Source organism: Rhynchophorus ferrugineus, unplaced genomic scaffold, assembly GCF_030347505.1.
Source record: "Rhynchophorus ferrugineus isolate W39M unplaced genomic scaffold, kcgeb_rfMv2 rfM1, whole genome shotgun sequence".
NCBI classification, from domain to species: Eukaryota; Metazoa; Arthropoda; class Insecta; order Coleoptera; family Curculionidae; genus Rhynchophorus; species Rhynchophorus ferrugineus.
The window spans coordinates 23,086,033-23,105,267 of record NW_027472580.1 but is presented as its reverse complement, the minus strand read 5'-3'; the positions used below and the strand labels follow the sequence as shown (position 1 = coordinate 23,105,267).

Here is a 19,235-nt window from a genome sequence, read left to right as displayed (position 1 = left end):
CACCCAGACCTCATTAAACAACTGAGTGAAGTCTAATCCAATTCGCTACTTACTTCCCCACTTGCGAATCTAACTGAATAATCGACGCGCTGATACTTTCTCGAACGAAATAACTTTCAAATTCATTAACGCTGTTGTCTGTTTATCTTCTCGAGGGGTGTTTTGTTCCTCAACTTTTGCCATCGAGATCTTCAATTCTTAAACTTTCCGACGGTGTTAAAGTATTTCCCCGTAAAAATATGATCTAAATTTAGCGAAAAGTTCAACACGAATGTCTTAGCGTTCGAAATTAAACGGAAGACGTACGTAAAGTGAGCGGCGTTTTATTTTTTGTTTAACGACGATCGCTAAAATATTTGATTTTATCTCTCCCGTTTTTTTCGCGGGTTTTACCTGAGAGGAGGGAGTCTTTGAAATACGTTTAGGCCTTATTAATTTGTTCTTTGAACTCTTTATGGTTTTAGAATGAGACGAATTATATGTTTTTCTTTTTTGGAATAAATATCGTATATCCTGCGGTGTTATTATTACTAGTGACGATGTTATTAATGTATGTTCTCATAACAGAGTAAAGGGAATGATTTTAAAATGATATGCTACTAATACTTGTTTTCATGGTATTTTCAATATAAGATCAAAAATGTATTTCTCATATCAAGCTTTACTCATATAACTCAATCAAGAACTAACATTCATTAACCTTTTTTAAATGGCATTTAACTAAATTTAATTTCCATTAAATATTTTTTCCACCACTATACATTATAACAAAGTATCATAAGTAAGATTATTTTCAGAACTGCAACAACTTCGGAGCATCGATTGTAAGTATATATGATATGTTTTTACTTATATTAAAAAGATAGAATATATGAATAAAATAATCTTAAAAGTGATATGTGACTTTAACACATATACTAAAACAATTAGGTAATTTATTTTTTATAATTTAGAAATATATATTAAAGGAATGCATTTACAATTATTAAATTAACAATTTAATGTTCAAAACTTAGGTCTATAAAGTAAATAATTAAAATAATAGATACAAAGTTCAAACAACAAAATGTCATATAGTTACATATTTTATTACTTTAATCGTTAAACACCTTAATAATAATGTACGCTTTAGCATTTTTACAAATTTACTGTTACTACAATTCTTTAATAGTTCCACCAATACGGGAATAACTGAAAATAACACTGCTTAAAATTACATAACTTCTTTTAATAATATTTTAATACACTTACTTTCCGTTTTATTATTACTTTAAATGTAATATATAGAGATTTGTCTTCTGATTCAAAATTGTCTAGAAGCATTTTGCGGTACAACGTTGCCAGATTTTGATTTTAAATTTATGCATCTCTAATTTATTTACGTACAACAGAAACGATGAATAATCTACCGCAGACAAGTTGGAGCTAGCAGCACATTGGCCTGGACCAATGAAAACAGAATATAAAATGTTTGTTTATATATTTATGTGTCACCGATCTAAGAGTTCTTCCTTTTTGCTTGATTTGGGCGTATTTTGTTTTATTAGAGTTCGTTTATGTGTAGCGTATATTACATAAACATAGGCGTGAAAATTCTATCTAGATATAAGGTTTAACCGTGCCAAATTTAAGGCCTCCAGGTGCTCTCGTTTTCCTGGAGGAAAAAATTTCGCTAAGCCGATTCATATATAGATTATATTTTTTATTTTTCCCTATTCCTGCAGATGCGATACGTCAGTTGATTTGAAAAATACATGGCGATGCTTATTTATCGTTTGCATGATATTGATAAAACGCTTGAATCAAGCGTCAAATGCTTAACGTTTTTATCAAGTAATGTTTGCAAAGCTGAATCCATTCTGAAAGCATGAAAAATAAATATTAGGAAATTATCAACTGACAATGAACAATGTTTTGGGGATAAAATATTCATATCAAAATTATGTAAAATTTGTATTATAAAGTTAAAGTTGTGCCTAAAGATAACTATACAAATAAAAAATACTGGACCGGGTACTTTTCAGTCATCTTGTACGATACGATAATTGTAACAAAAACTAAAATAACCTTACAAATTGTATTTTTAATATCTTAAATATATTTTAGAATACCTCCAATAAAACTGCCTGGAAAGTCCGAAATCTTCCAGATTTATGTTAACTACGTCCAACCGGGTTGATTGTTTCACCCCTTTGTTCGGCGCACCTATTAAAAGTGATTAAAAGCCCACATCTGTAACTTTTGTAATTAAAAACAGCTCGTCTTTTGACCTCGCGTTTCCCATATTTTTTAACATTTTGATTTACCGCGATAATAATCGCCTTTCTCTGGATTCTCAACGGGGTCCCGGAGAAGAAAAAAGGCCGCTAACAATGGATCGTCACGGCATTCGAGCCTTGTTGGTGCCGTATCGAACTCGTGGAACTTCGTAATTACTTGGATAAGTTGTTTTTTATTACGGTTAAGTTGGGAGATTGGGAGAAAGTCAGAAGATACTCGAATGATTGGTAGTGTAAGGATGCGAAAAAGAGGCCGCGCTATTATTAAAATTCCCTCCTTTGGATTTATTAATGCTTCAAGTTTTTCAAAGAAATGTTAAGGTAAATTATGCAGCTTTATTAAATCCAATGTTGTAAATTACAATAATTAGTGTATTTTATTTATACCAAAAGAAAATGGTTTTAAACTTTCATATAAATAATAAATTTTATTTTGTATGGTTATATTACTTTATATGGTATCTCGTAAGATAGTACTGGTAATACCTGTAGTAACAGGTATTTTTTTTTAATAATTACATCTTAAATTATATATGCTTAGTACAATCTTAGTTTACAAATTATTGTATTACTACTGTTATACTTGCATTAATACACAAGAATGGCGAGTACGGGATTAATACATCAGTATGTATTTCCCAAATTAAAATAAAACTAATCTGTTTCAGCTAAAGTTAAGAATACACTTATACACTAAACAAGTTCGTGTGGTTTCGTTTGCTTCAATCTTCTGATTTGCTGCGTGTTGTCCAGTAGTTGTATTGCTTCCACGTTGCTGTGATTTATCAACCTTATTTTATGTTTTAAGGCGAAATCTTGCATGACTTCATCTATCCATTTGATTTCGAGGTAACCGCGCAGCTCTTGGTTGATTACGTAGCCATAAGGATTGGTAATTATTCCTAGACCTTTGTTTTGGGTACGTTGCATTAATAGTTGGTTTGATGTCTTAGTGCATCTCCATATTTGCACCTCATAGGTCTAAATTGGCTTTATGACTGACTGATAACAATCTCTTTGATTTTAAGTCAAGTTGAGAGTATCTTCCGACTAACCAGTACTATTGCTTGACTTTGAATCTAATCTATTCTGTTTCCAGACTCACCCTAACTCCAGTCAAAGTAGCTTTAAGTGATGAAAATATGCCTTCATGCAAAAAAATAAATGTTCTTTTGAAAAGATATGATTCCAGCAGTGGACGGTAGTTCCGAAAATTTAAACAAATTAAATTTAATAGCAGATTTATATTATTAAATAATATCAAATTCGTTATTCTTGAATTGTCCTATTTTCCGGATTTCGGTTCGTTAGATTGTAATATGACACTGAACATGAGAACATCTTCAAAGACTGAAAACAAACAAATCGTTGGCCAAATTATGATGACATAATTTTTTTTAAATCCTGGACAAAGAAGTATAAAAAGGGTACCGTGCCCATTTTTCTCTTACTAAGAACATAAACATTAAACTATATGATATAACATGATAAACAAAATTATTTAGTCAGGATTTATCTTGAGGTGTATTTTATTGTGTTATTTAAATTCAATTAGGCAAAATTTGTACCGCACGCCTCAAAGCAACTTCAGGGCATTATTTTACCAAAAATATAAACTTTATAAGTTGCCGATATGGTTAGTATAAAAACCAACTTTTGAATTTATCTTTGGTTAGTTATTTGGTATTTTATGAAATAAAATTGATTCTTAACTTGCGGGTATATTAATTTAAATATTTCCAATATTAGTTATATTTTATTTTCAGTCGTTTTCTAGTCTGGAAATAAGCTTCTTAGAGTGGTAATTGCTTATTAGAAATATGTATGTGCCTTAAAAAACGTATTACTTTTACAATAGTCGAGTTTGGATTTAAAAAATAACAAGAGGTTTTTTTTGTTAATTCTCAAAAATTTTCAGTGACATTTTGCTTAACAATTTGTTTACCTATATATGACCTTGACGCAATTTCCGCTGAGTGGCAATAATGAAACGATTTTTTTAAATAAATATAGTATATTTATCCATAATATATTTGGAATTTGGATAATGAATTTGGACATCTACGCAACACAATGGTTAAAGCGAACCTGAGCTAAATATCACATAACCAAGATGGCATGCAGTCAAAATGGTAGCGCAACTTTTGACCCATCTTAGTCTCAAGTCTCAATAGTAGCGGGATTTTTGCCCCATTCTATATATATATATATATATATATATATATATATATATATATATATATATATATATATATATATATATATATATATATATATAATATGATAAATATAATATAATTTTTAATTTAATTAGCGTAATACATTAATGCTTAAAATTGTTGATTTTATTTCTATATAATTCCTTCCAAGAAGCTACTATAGCCAGTGTTCTTTCTATTTTTGACCCCTAAAGTCATTTCCACTTCAACGAATTGTGGTAAATAACAATTTTAGCATGGTAACCGTTCCGTTAAATCCATTGATTCGAAGAGAAGTCTTGTATATAATAAATACAGTTAATTGATAAAATATTTGAATGTAAAACCTCTATTCTCACAACTATTCTTGAGAGAATCCTCGGTATAGAAAAAATATTTGCATCATATTAGTATTACATATATTCAAAAGGCAGCTTTTTAGTCTCTTGTTGGTGACGCTGATTGTTGTCTATTATTTGACCCAGGTGATGATTTTATTGCTAGCCGTTAGATTTTTTTTCAGTTTGCTGGTGCATATTTAAATTTAAGACTGTGTTAATTAGAGAGTTTCTATGTCTTTCCTAGGTAGTCCTTTTAATACTGCTTAAAGTGATTTGGTTGAAACCCGGTGCTTTCTTTAAGTTCAAATTTATTTTTGTCTCCTATCTTTCCAGGCTCTTCATCATCCGGACTATCAGTTACTAAAATCGTCTCTCACTGATAGACATTTTATTGTAAATTAAGGCGATGAACATACCGAATTAAATCCCATATATTCAGGAGTTCCGCAAGGTAGTGTACTGGGTCCAGTACTGTATCTTCTGTAGCATCCCATGAAGATCCAGTCACAGCATCAATAAACCTACAAACCCACCTGGAGCAAATACAATTATGGTTGAAGACATGGTGCATTAAAGCCAATGAAACAAAATCCACGCATATAACATTTACCTTGCGTAGGCGAACATGTCCACCATTGAATATCAATCATCGTCAACTCCCCCAAGCAGAGCATGTTAAATATCTTGGTATGCACTTGGATCGACGCCTAACCTGGAAGAAGCACATACTCTCTAAACGGAAACAACTGGGACTAAAATTATATCAAATGTATTGGCTCATCGGGCACAAATCCAAGTTATCATTAGAAAACAAGGTATTGCTGTATGAGTCTATACTCAAGCCCATTTGGGCATATAGAATCCAACTATGGGGTACTGCTAGCAAATATAATATATCCATCATTCAACGGTTTCAAAATTAGGTGTTGCGTGCCATTGTTGATACTCCGTACTATATTTCAAATAAAGTGATACAACGCGATATTCCTCTAGAACCTATAACGAGTGTAATTTAACGCATTTGTGTGAAGTACTTCGAAAGAATGTCATGCATGTACTCGCTAATCAGCTAAATATGCGACGTGATAGTGAAGTGCGTAGACTAAAACGTTTAGCACCACCTGCTCTGATTACTGGACATATGTAGACTTTAGAATAAGCTTTAGAATAAGACTAATTAATTAAGGTAATATTTTATATAGAAGATTGCTTAATGAAGTGATTGTGTGGAGCAACAAGTGGACATAAGAAATACTTATTGCCAATAGGGCAGATTGTGGACTCACGAAGAGTAATAATAAAAAAATATTTCCAGGCTACTTCTTGTTGTATGATTAACATCTTGGTCTTGTAAATGTGTGATATTTTCCGATTTTAATTTATCATAATTGGCTATGGCGCGATTGGCCGATTCTTGATTTATTTCTTCAGTTAGTCTGTGCTTCACTGACTCCACTATGGATCTCATATTTTGACTCCGGGGTGAGTAATTAAACAGTCTTAACCTGTTATAGATAAGAGATATATGTTTGCACATTTATTACCATCCTCTTCTTGTTGTCTTTTCTGATGGACAGTTTCTGGCACATTTTCTGGATAATACTATATTAAGATTATAAGATATTAGGGTTACTAGTATTTTAAACGCTCAATAATTTTTGAAATATTTCTGAAAAATGAAAGTTTTCCCAATCAATAGTTTTGTTAGCAATAGAGGCTTTAGACTTATTTTTGATTATAGTTTTACTTAAGATCAATATAATGGCTGAAAGATCGCGATCAAAGTTACAAATAGTAGTAATATGAACTCGCATTACCCTGAAAATATTCTATTAACTAAATATATTTTATCGATTAATACACATTGGATTTACTCTCACGGAATTCAGACAAACTTAGTACTTAACAGGATCCTAATCAGGTCTATTAAGGCTCTAATTGATACAGAACAAAAGCTCTCGATGAAAATCCCCCGGATTAAATGCGAAACAAAAATAATTAGTCAACTACGGCACGGAGGGCCTGATTGGCAATGCGGCTCCCGGCATTAAATCCCCTTCTCCCGACTGAATATATCACGTAAATTCGTGTTCGGCCGCCAAAAAAACATCTTACGACGAGGCGAACGACGCCGGCTTTTCCGTGTTTGAGAAACGGGCGGCATTTTTCAACGGGCCCCGACTTTCTCGTAATTCATTTTCGGTCGTATCTCTTCGCCAACACCTCGCCACTGCGCCCAAGAGCTTTTATTACGTCTCGCACTGCCAGATCTCATTATTTATATCTCTCTTTTCCGTTTCACTTTTTTCTAATTTATACATACACATATATATGACGTCCAGGTAAATCCTCGCGGATCTTTCGGGGATACATTTTTCTTACAGACTGACGCGCATATAAGCTCCTATAATTGTTCCGTAACATGGCTTTGATGATGTTTCCCGTATTTCCATTTTCTTTTATCAATCCAAATTGTCTGTCAATTTTTCATTATTTTAGAAATATGTCTGAATTCAGACAATATAACTTTATATTATATAATTTTTTCGTAAACGAAACAAATAAATAAGCTTCAAGTGTTCCAGACTAAATATGGAAAATGATTGATTGCCATAAATCTGTGACAGAAAATCCTGCAAGAAATAGCCTGGAATTTACAGTGAATTTCAGAATAGTTCTACAGAATAGTATTTCACTATGTAACTAGTTTTCGAAGAAGGTATGAAATGAAGAATAGACTTCCAATCTATTCTATTCTAATCTATTCTAGTCTTTGGCATAGTTGAGTGTATAATTTTTGATTGCGGTTTAATTTTCTAAACCACCATTTCCATGTCATTAAACATACCAGTTGGCGACTTTAGAAGTTCGAAATCATACTAGAAGATGTTTGGTCTTACCCAGGTGGCTTTTGTTGCGTTTCTCACTGCCAGATCTCATTATTTATATCTCTCTTTTCCGTTTCACTTTTTTCTAATTTATACATACACATATATATGACGTCCAGGTAAATCCTCGCGGATCTTTCGGGGATACATTTTTCTTACAGACTGACGCGCATATAAGCTCCTATAATTGTTCCGTAAGGTTCCGTAACATGGCTTTGATGATATTTCCCGTATTTCAATTTTCTTTTATCAATCCAAATTTTGTGTCAATGTTTCATTATTTTAGAAATATGTCTGAATTCAGACAGTATAACTATATATATTTTTTTTTTTCGTAAACAAAGCAAATAAATAAGCTTCAAGTGTTCCAGGCTAAATATGGAAAATGATTGATTGCCATAAATCTGTGACAGAAAATCCTGCAAGAAATAGCCTGGAAATACTAAATTACATGATCTTAGTGGTCATTATGGAGGTTATACTGATAGAACCATATTTCGTCATGTCAATATCTTTCAATTTCTGATGGAATTTCTGTAAGTTAGGTAATTCTGTTGAATGACTGTGTATTGTTAGATACGAATACTTAATATTATAAGAAAGCATTATTAACTTCTTCTTGGAAAATAGTTTTAATCATATTAAATAATCATACGATAATAGACAATAACTGAAAAAATCTTCGACATAAGAAGATGGTATGCTGATGGTCGTTTACAATGATTTTTGTGTCTACTAGACACCATCAGAATAGTGCTACAGTATTTCGCTATGTAATTAATTTTCGAAGAAGGTATGAAATGAAAAATAGACTTCCAATCTACTCTATTCTAAGCCATTCTAGTCTTTGACATAGTTGAGTGTATAATTTTTGATTGCGCTTTAATTTTCTAAACCACCATTTCCATGTCATTAAACATACCGGTTGGCGACTTTAGAAGTTCGAAATCATACTAGAAGATGTCTGGTCTTACCCAGGTGGCTTTTATTGCGTTTCTCACTGCCAGATCTCATTATTTATATCTCTCTTTTCCGTTTCACTTTTTTCTAATTTATACATACACATATATATGACGTCCAGGTAAATCCTTGCGGATCTTTCGGGGATACATTTTTCTTACAGACTGACGCGCATATAAGCTCCTATAATTGTTCCGTAAGGTTCCGTAACATGGCTTTGATGATGTTTCCCGTATTTCCATTTTCTTTTATCAATCCAAATTATGTGTCATTTTTTCATTATTTTAGAAATATGTCTGAATTCAGACAATATAACTATAAATTATAAATTTTTTTTGTAAACAAAGCTAATAAATAAGCTTCAAGTGTTCCAAGCTAAATATGGAAAATGGTTGATTGCCATAAATCTGTGACAGAAAATCCTGCAAGAGATAGACTGGAAATACTAAATTACATGATCTTAGTGGTCACTATGGAGGTTATACTGATAGAATCATATTTCGTCATATCACTATCTTTCAATTTCTGATCGAATTCCTGTAAGTTAGGTAATTCTTTTGAATAACTGTGTATTGTTAGATACGAATACTTAATATTATAAGAATGGATTATTAACATCTTCTTGGAAAATAGTTTTAATCATATTAAATAATCATACGATAATAGACAATAACTGAAAAAAATCTTCGATATAAGAAGATGGTATACTGATGGTCGTTTACAATGATTTTTGTGTCTACTAGACACCATCAGAATAGTGCTACAGTATTTCGCTATGTAGTTAGTTTTCGAAGAAGGTATGAAATGAAAAATAGACTTCTAATCTATTCTATTCTAATCTATTCTAGTCTTTGACATAGTTGAGTGTATAATTTTTGATTGCGGTTTAATTTTCTAAACCACCATTTCCATGTCATTAAACATACCGGTTGGCGACTTTAGAAGTTCGAAATCAAACTGGAAGGTGTTGAGTCTTACCCAGGTGGCCTTCATTGTGTTTGTCACTGCCAGATCTCGTTGTTTATATCTATCATTTCCGTTTCACTTTTTCTAATTTATACATAGGATGAAACCATAAATAAGCTTCAGGTGTTCCAAGTTAAATTTTTAAAAGGGTTTATTGACATACATTTACGGCAATAGAGATTCCTACGAGAAGAATACTAGAGAAGTCAAGACATGCATTGTTATTGTATTGAAACTATATTTCGCCCATGTTAGGTTTGTTCAATTTCTAATCGAAATCCTGTATGTACTGATATTTTGAACGGTTCCATATTATTATATATTTCTGCAAAAGTCTGTAAAAATGGATTATTAACATCGGACGATAAACATAAACATAAACAATCATACGGTAATATTCGTTACTGATTGAACAGAAAAAACATTTCCATATAAGAAAATGATGAATTACAATTATTTTATGCAAATTTTTGTGTCTAGTAGACACGATTAGGAAAGTTCTACAGTAGTGCAATTAGTTTTTGAGACAAGTGTGAGGTTAAAAAAGTCGTTCGGTCATTGAAATAGTTGACTGTATTCTTTTTCTTTGGTGTTTAATTTTCTGAAACAACAATGTCCTTGTAATTAAGCATATCGGCTGGGGAGTGTCCACTTATAAGCCATACAAGACATTGGGTTTTACTCAGACGGTTACTGGCATAATCTGTACGATATTTCTTGGATGAATTTGGATTGATGAATTTTGCACTCTAAGCTAGGGACAATCACAATTGGAAACAATCACAAACATAAATGTGTAATAGGAGGACCATCTTTTTCGCTTAGGTCATTGACCATCGGCTACCCAGAAGGTTATATTTAATAAATGGAGTGTTTATAAAAGTGCTTAAAAAATATGTTAGCGTTGTTGCAATAGGAATGTAATAAATAAAATTATTCTCGTACATGTTCATCTGCAGAATTCAAAACTAACCATAAAAGGTGCCAATTATAGGTCTTGATTCAGAAATAAAAGGAATATTTTATATGTTTTATATTCTATAATAAAATTTTATTTTCCGGAAATCAGTTAGTTTATATTTAAGACCTTTTATCGTTATTTTAATGAGAAATATTATCAACTACATAATAGTACAAGACGGAAACTTCAATACAATGCAACAATGCAGTTTTCTGCAGAATTATGTCAGGGTCCCTTAAAAAAGAAAAGCCAAGAAACAGATATCTCATGAGGTACCAATTGGTTCTTTGTAGACAAAATGACCTTATGAATTTTTTTTCAACAATTTGGTGTTTGTTGTTAGTATATGAAATTACTATTTATTGCTTTCTTTAAGATGGAAATATTCGTTTTCTTGGCATAAAATTAGTAAAAACTTATTAATGAAATCACGTTCCTTTCAAATGGGGTTGCGTTAGTTCACACGCTACCAAAAGCAATAACGTTTTGCAACAATAATTCTGGATGTTATTTGAAAGCATTCAAGTAAAATAAAAATTATTTCTTACAACGGTGTCTAACAATGCATGATGCGTATATGAAACTAAGTGAGGACCAATCAGTGGAAGCTTCTCCGAAAGCCTAAACACAAATTGTTTTACAAAATAAGACGCTGAAGAAAGTTAGAGGAGGCAACGATGAATATATGACGCCGAATAAGCCCGAGTACCTAAAAATAAATAATTTTATTATTTAAACTGCTTACAAAGTCATTTAGTGTGATTAGTTGAATTTGGGTATAATATAATAAAAACATTTTATTCATATTGGAATAAGATTCATTTAATAACTTTTGATTATTAAAGGATAACCTATAGTCAATTCAAAGTTTTCTTAGTGATGCGTCATAGATATTTGTGACGTCAAAACATTGTAATGTTACCGCATCAACTCTGAGTGTTAGTTTAGCTTTAACATACAAGAAAATTCTAATCTAAATAAAATAATTGAACAAAAATGTTATCAAAATTGTTATCACTAAAGAAAATTTGAATAGACTGTATGTATGTTCGAAATTGAACTTTTTTTGCTTTTTTAGTATTGATTGAATATAAACATAAAGGTTACAAAGTAAAATTGTTTGTTACGAAACACTCGCGTAAAGTTTGATACAAAAATCACGAAATATGATTGAAACCCACTCACAAAATGTTATTTGGTGTAGCTACTAATAAAATTACATTTATCATTAAAAACAAAACAATTCTGAAAACACTATAGTACCGATAAAATATACAACCCTTTGATGTTTTCCACACTCTATATTGGAAAATAAATATGTTTGACAATATTTATTCGGGAAAATGAAATTTGTTAAAAATATTCTGTATATTATTTTTCCTTTTTATTTTTGTTAAAAGGTAGAAACACATAATATTATTTTTCCAAATACTCAACCATACTAATACTATCAAAAATGTAGTTAATTTTAAAAAAAATTAAGGAATTATGCTGGAATATTTATTACAATAAGTTTACTAAGTTTAAATAATGTATATGGCTTTGTCTAGTAAAATTTTATTTCATGAAATGTTTAAGTATTTATTTCAAAATATTCTTAAATAGGATAGGGCACTTTCAAAATAAGCATGAACACCACAACCTTTTTTTCAAGTATGATTAATATATGGAAATAAAAATAAATCATTCAGTGCCAATTTAGAACTAGATGGTAGCCGACGGCTTGGTGGACACACGATTGTAAATTTATTTTTGTAATATCTTAAAATTGTAATTGTCCATAAGGTAAGAGTGTGTAATCCGACAATGAAAATTATCCTAGTCACATCTATAACAAAGCCCGGTAAAGTCGAAGGTTTTCTCATATGATCTTTAAGCTGGTCACTCGCCAAACTGTAGGCGTAATACTGAGGATCGTGGATCAGTGCCCACGTTAGACGGTAGATCTAGGCCACATTACACACTACTAGTTAAAAAGGACACTCTCAAATATACAATAACAGAACAAAAAACACTCACTGCAAGAAAGATCGTGTTCCAAAACACAAGCTAGGTTATGTGCCTTCCCTAATTTACAAAAGACCGATTTCTTAAAGTTCTCCTTAGTATGGTGGACGGTCGTCAATCATAATCAAAAATGGAACAGTAGAACATAATAATAGAAATTTTAGTTCTCATATGGAAAATGTACTTGAGGAATGAAAATATAACCTTATAATATCAAATTATGTTTTGTTAAAATATAAATGAACCGAAATATAAAGTGCAGAAGACCTGCCTTATTTATTTCATGTTGAGCTTTATATCATTATGCTATTTAAAGCCTCTTCCAACATTTTTCTGTATTTTCGTTTGACTTTTATATATTTTATTTGCCTTTAATTTGTCAATTTCTTACCTTAGCTAACGAAAGACTAATGTCAATCATTTATTTCTTATTTGAAATATTCTTTCAAAGGAAGCCTTAGTAAATATCAGCCTCATTAATTGAAGGCTAACTTCATATATATTCAGTTTGAATGCTTTTACTGATTTTGATACTTGAAAGACTCTTTACGTAATTCTGTTCTCTTTTATACTTTAATTGTCAATAACATGCCTATTTTTTTTTCTTTACTTGATCCACGATTACTTTCTTCGTCTTTTAATTTCGTATTTGTATATGTATATATATATATATATATATATATATATATATATATATATATATATATATATATATATATATATAATATATAACACGATGTGAAGATGAAAAGATGAAGAAAGTAATCGTAGTTCAATGATAAATTTAAACAGCAATTGAGACGCTATTCTAATTAATTCGTTAAATATTTAACGGTGAAATATTTTATATGATAAGCCTAAATTTAAAATATTTAAGATATTACTTTAAACAATTAGCTAAAAATAAAATAATTATAATGTTTTTATGTAATAAGTATTAAATTATAAATTAAAGTTGTTGAATTTTATTAGCAATATGTATTAAGTGGAAATGGCAATATACATCAACAATTCATTTGATGTGTTAGTTAAATCATATACATATTTCATCTCTACATACAAATTCGATTGTAATGAACAATTCATATTTGGTTTATGTTTTGATACTTTAACGTACATCTAACTAATAACTAATTTCGAACAATGGAGCACACCTATTTGTTTATTTAAATAGAGTTGAGGATTCATTTAATTAATTATTTAGAAAAAGTTTTGTATGTAATAAGTTTTTAAATAGTTGCTGGAATTCATATAGTAAGATAAAAGTATTTTATATATATTATTATAATATTTTATATATTAAAATAATATTATTTTTTAACTATTTATTTATATATTCGAATATTATTTGTATTACAAATTTATAAGCTTCATTATTTATTAAAATATTAGTAGGCTGATGACTGAAATATTTCAGAATGTTTTATTTTTTACTTTAGTTTTGATATTCGTTCTTTTCCAAGTACATGATTTTGGATAAACGAAGGTTTCTGAAACCTATCTAACTTTTATATATTTTTAGATCGTATGGACTCGCAATACAGAGCAATAATGTAGAAATATTTAAATATTAACAAATCAATGACATTAAAAGGCAATTTGTAAATATACTGGCTGTAATATTAAAAATTGTGAAATATTTTCAAGTTTTAAAAAGTAATTGTTAAGTTTCTGTTTCCATAGATTTTTAACTCTAGGAATTTTTATTTGTTGAACATACGAAAAAGTCGTTTAGTTGCTGATCCTGATAATATTTTTTTATTATTTTATTTAGTTGTATTTTTAATCTATTGTCTTTTTCTTTTAATAATGAGCTTCTCCGAAGACAAACTTTCATGATATCATTGATGTTATCAAGCTTTGTCACTAGTTTCTCTATCCCTTGATCGAATGTGGTGTTCCAGCGACCCAGTTATTCTGCTGTAACTGTAACTGTATACACCCATGGCCAATTTTGTAAGTATTTTTTTTAAACAACAAAAAAAATATACCAATTTAAACAAATTGGTATATTTTAGTGAATTTTCAATTCAGTTCAATGCTTTAAATGATACGAAATTATACGTATATAAATAATATTTAAAATTAATAAAAAATTGCGATCATTTCACTCAAGCATGGGGGTTTAAAAAAATGAATCAATAACGTATCGCTATTAACATTATTAGATCTTACCTTATTGTAGTCTACAGATTTGAGAAAATAAATATTTTCTTCATATTTTTATATCTTTTAACCTTTTAAGAATATGCCTTTAAGATTATTTTTCAAATTTTAAATTATTCTCGTTGATATAGCTATTTTAGTGATGCGGCGTCTAAAAACAAAATTTTATATGCATTTTTTTCGAAGCTACTCTTTTGGAGATTTTAACATGATATCTCAAGTACTGCTGAAACGATTTGCTACGCGCCTTCTCTATACTTTCTTTTATCTTACAAAAGAAATTAAAAAAACAGTTAAAAATATCTCATTTTGCAAACAACCGAAAATAAATTAATAAGTCTGTAGCGAGCGCTTCAACCTTTTAGGCCACCACTATAACATCTACATTAAATTCAAAAGTTAGCAAACGTTGCAACGTAACAGTACCACTTCCATAGCGCTTCCGTACTTCCTTTACCTAATCTAATATTCCTTCCATTCTCCCGTCGAACACATGTATCATTTAAGATCGAAATAAACAAGTTTTTACTCAGGCGGCTTTCTGTTCCCGTGCGAATTCCTTCCACAAAAATAGTAGTGACTGTTCCGATAAACGACCGCGTCGATAGCCACACATACCGACCGACCAGACGAACATTCCTACAAGTCCATAACCATCTGTACATTGAGGAAGGATGACTCATCGTTGTTTAATCGAAGCTAGATCACATTTATGCAAAAATTTCATGGAAGATGTTGATGAAGAAGTCCAGAAACATCAACGTCGTCAACGTGAATGTCGCAAGTGAGAGAATATTATTGGAACGAAGCAATGCAAGAAATCAACTATTATTGACTGATATTACTATCGGAGCAGAGTATATTAATGAATAGAGTCTAGTTTCTAAAAAGTCATGGTTTCTAAACGAGATTAAAACTTACTAATGAAATTATAGAATACTAATAATGACAGATAATTCAAATAATATTTTAGAAATTTTAGAAAAATATTTGAAATTTCTTTCGCATTAAATTGCATACGCGGGAATGAAAACTGGCGTCTGGGCAACGCTCATGACTGATAGTCGGTTGTTCCTGGAGATCCGTGAACGATGCATATTTGCAATTGAATTTTTCCCGGCCGACTGGAGCGGATATTGAAACTGTGGGATTAATGTTTTAAGCTTGCTACGTTGACAGAGAGCAAATTTCATTTTATCGATCAGATGTAGACGACACCAGGAGCGCTCGTTGAATAATGTCAATTCGGTGTTATTTCTATATTTTTCGTTTTTCCTATTTTGTTCCGCATCGCGAATGAACAGTTTCGTTTATTATACGTTATTTATACAATCGGAAAGCTAAAACGAAAAACCAATTTACCTTTCGATGTTTTCTGCTAACGGATAACGTAATGCTATGGAAGCAATAATGTTTTTTAAAGTGATGAAATGTGCGAAATTAAATACATGTTGAATACTTCATATATAACAATACCATTATACATTGAATAATTAATAATATATTGTCTTAATTTATGTTTAATAACTTATACTGCATCTGTAACGACTTTTACTACCTAGTTTACATGTTTTTAACAATAATTACTTTTCATTTCATTTTTACTTGCATTCATTTGACTTCAAGTTTTACGTGTTCGAAGAAAGAATGGACATAAATGTAATTTAAAGATAAGGTTAGTAGTGCTTTGTCAATAAGGAGACGTAGTCGTTCTGGTCTCCTATACCCTCCGACTAAGGATGCCGATATAAAAATATCGATATTTTTTTGACCCCGATGTGTCGATATATCGATATTTTGTTAACCGATACATTTCGATATTTTATCAAAAAAAATTTCTTAACATTATAAAAAATCATATAATTGCTTTTAATAAACATTTTAAATTCAAACTTAATTTTAAAGGTTATGCCGAAACGGTTATGTTAAACGTTGGAAGGAAATTAATTGCAATAACTATTGGATGAAAACATAGTTCAAACTCTCAAAGAACTTTTACATAGTTTAGCAGTTGATGAATTAACGCTTTCCAGAGGGTTACAATGGCAGAGATGCAAATGTTCTGTGACGTATTGTAACTGGCGATGAAAAGTGGATACACTACCACAATCCTGAGTGAAGTCCATACACACGAATATCGAAAATATCTGGCCATAAAGCCTTGATTTGCATATGGCAGAATCACCAAGGTGTAGTGCATTAAGGGATGGTAAAATCGAATAAACCTATTACTAAAGTTGTCCACCACCAATTGAATATATTGAACGGTTCATTATTACAACAACGACCAGTATTAGCAATAACAGACGCAAAATTACCTTGCCTCTCAATTTTCAACCACACGTTGCAACATTTATAACTTATAACAGGACAATTGAAAAATCTCCGGCCTACCATAGTAAAACACATTTTTTTGGCAAAATCAGTTATTTTTTATTCAATATAATTCCCTTCAAGGGATCTTCCAACTTTTCGATAACATTTTTATAGTATGATTTGTCCTTTGCTTCAAAATAAGCCTCAGTTTCTGCGATCACCTCTTCATTCGATGAAAATTTGAGAACAGGAAATAGTCGCTGGGATCAGATCTGGAGAAAACGGTGGATGAGAAAGCAACTCGAAGCCCAATACATGGGTTTTTACTATTAACACTTTTTTTTTCGCTGGCTTGTGACACGGTGCATTGTCTTGCAGAAGCAGCACCTCCTTTTTCTTCAAATGCTGTCGGTTTTTCGGTGATTTCGTCCTTCAAACGGTCCAATAACGCTATGTAATAATCGCTGTTGTTGGTCCTTCCTTTTTCAAGGTAGTCAATGAAAATTATTCCATACGCATCCGAAAATACAGACGCCATAACCTTGCCAGCCGACTGTTGCGTTTTCACACGTTTTGGAGCGGATTTATCGTGTGCAATCCACTCGAATGAGTGTCGGTTGGACTTCGGATAGAAATGAGATAGCCATGTTTTATCTATTGTCACATATCGATGCAAAAACTCGGGTTTATTACCCTTGATCATCTTCAAACACTGCTCCGAATCATCAACTTGTCGTTGTTTTTGGTCAAAAATGAGCTCGCGCGGCACCCGCTTTCTACAGAGCTTTCTCATACCCAAATATTCGTAAATGATATGATGTACACGTTCAGTTAATATCTTACAGTGACTGCTATTTCATTCAATTTCAATTTGCGGTCATCCAAAATCATTTTGTGGATTTTTTTAATGTTTCCGTCGGTAACAACCTTTTTTGGGCGTCCATTGCGTTCACCGTCTTCGGTGCTCATTTCACCACGTCTAAACTTAGCATACCAATCCTTCATGGTTGATTTTCCTGGGGCACTGCCCGGAAACCCGACATCAAGCCAAGTTTTTGCTTCAACTTTATTTTTTCCCTTCAAAAATCAATATTTTATCAACACGCGAAATTCCTTTTTATCCAATTTTTTCACAATAACAAAAGTTGCTTCACTCAAAATGCTATAATTCACAAACTAATGATCCGAGAGCTGTCAAATTTATACACGCATCTTTGACGGTTATGGCTAACTAAAAACATATGGATTTAATTCTAGTAGCGCCATCTATGTGTCAGTCCGGGGACTTTTCAATTTACCTGTTACATTGTTGCAGCTCTAATGGAAAGTTCGGTCGCATTCAGGATACTCGCCTAACCTAACTCCTTCTAATTACGACTTATTCAGATGGACTCATCATACAAAATTCATGATTTCGATACAGTAGTGCTGTATAATTAGAAAAAAGTTATAGAAAGTGATGGAAAATATATTGTACCAATTTTTCTCAATAAATATATTTTAATAATTTTTTAATAAAAGAATAATACATGCAATCACGTAACCTGTACCAGGCATTTCAAACAAATACGTCAACCCAGAGCTTACCTTAAAATCATCTTATATATTTCAAAGTTAAACATTATTTACCCCTTAGGTGTGATACGTTTTTTCCCCGTTGGGACCCGAATGACGAGCTCCAAACTTCGAAACTCCAGAAAGGAAAATATCAGTTACTGAACAAGGGAATTTGTTTTATGAATAATGTATGGAATTAACCTTGACCTTTGGGAGAAGCCTAGAAAGTGGAGAAAAAAATATTTACCTGCCTTTATAAACATGGCTCCAAGTAAATCGCTAAGGCGCTAACTGGATTATATTGGGACGTGAGTATCCCGAGATTAGTTGGCGAAATATTGAATTAAAATCTTGTATTTGCTAAAATTTCTCTCCAGGTTTGGCTGGCGCCATTGGGTTAATTTGTATTATAAATAAATCGATTATTTTATTTGATGTTGTAATTCTATAACCGTCGGGTCAATGACCGGGCACCCGGTTCATTCCAATCCGCAGGTAAAATATATTAACTTCTCCTTAAATTTTTTATGGCCGTTTTTCGTCAAATTTTTTAACAATCAATTAATTAATAAAAGTTATTAACTATCAAACTGCCC

At 31.2% G+C, this 19,235-nt stretch overlaps 1 protein-coding gene across 5 annotated transcripts in view; it reads left to right on the top strand.

The window, feature by feature from the left end:
- The window catches only part of LOC143206505 (Ig-like and fibronectin type-III domain-containing protein 1), a 444,726-nt gene that overhangs the window by 278,154 nt on the left and 147,337 nt on the right, over nt 1-19,235 (top strand). For 2 of the 5 annotated variants that reach the window (XM_076419078.1, XM_076419080.1), the window contains exon 4: nt 798-824. The exons of the other annotated variants lie outside the window; for them this stretch is intronic. The gene's annotated coding sequence lies outside the window, so the exon portion shown is untranslated. The remainder of the gene's footprint in view (nt 1-797; nt 825-19,235) is intronic. 5 annotated transcript variants of the gene reach the window in all.